Below are 388 nucleotides of genomic sequence, written 5' to 3'. Positions count from 1 at the left end.
TTTTTTTAGCAGGCACGGCGACTCAGGACCCTCGGAAGTCGGAGTAGGCATCGGACCTATACGTGTGAGTATATGTGTGAGTGTGTGTGTCTGGCTCTCGCCAAGTCCTGCGCCTGCCTCCAGCCGGGATTGCAGGGCTGATCTTAGCAGTAATGATGCCTCACATCTCACTATTCCCTGCTAATGTAAGTCGTGCCTTTTTTTTCCTCCCTGCCTGACACCCCAGGGAGATGTTTACAGTAATGAATTCAGTTGATAGCCATCTCTCTCTCTCCTGGAGTCCCTCCCACATTTCTAGTTTAAAGAATGCTTGGAAGGCAGGGCTGCAACCTAAAGCTTTCCAAGAGGCAAAGTCAGGCTAGATTTTCCCTTTTTCTTCTTTCCTTAT

The 388-nt window shown here is 49.0% G+C and overlaps 1 protein-coding gene across 1 annotated transcript in view; it reads right to left on the bottom strand.

Moving 5' to 3' along the window:
• Positions 1–388, bottom strand: part of FLRT2 (fibronectin leucine rich transmembrane protein 2) — a 69,670-nt gene that overhangs the window by 66,483 nt on the left and 2,799 nt on the right. The gene's annotated exons all lie outside the window — the stretch shown is intronic.

The sequence above is a fragment of the Malurus melanocephalus genome, unplaced genomic scaffold (genome assembly GCF_030028575.1).
Source record: "Malurus melanocephalus ecotype Western Australia unplaced genomic scaffold, MMel_1.1 scaffold_0, whole genome shotgun sequence".
NCBI classification, from domain to species: Eukaryota; Metazoa; Chordata; class Aves; order Passeriformes; family Maluridae; genus Malurus; species Malurus melanocephalus.
This window is presented reverse-complemented; position numbering and strand designations above follow the sequence as displayed.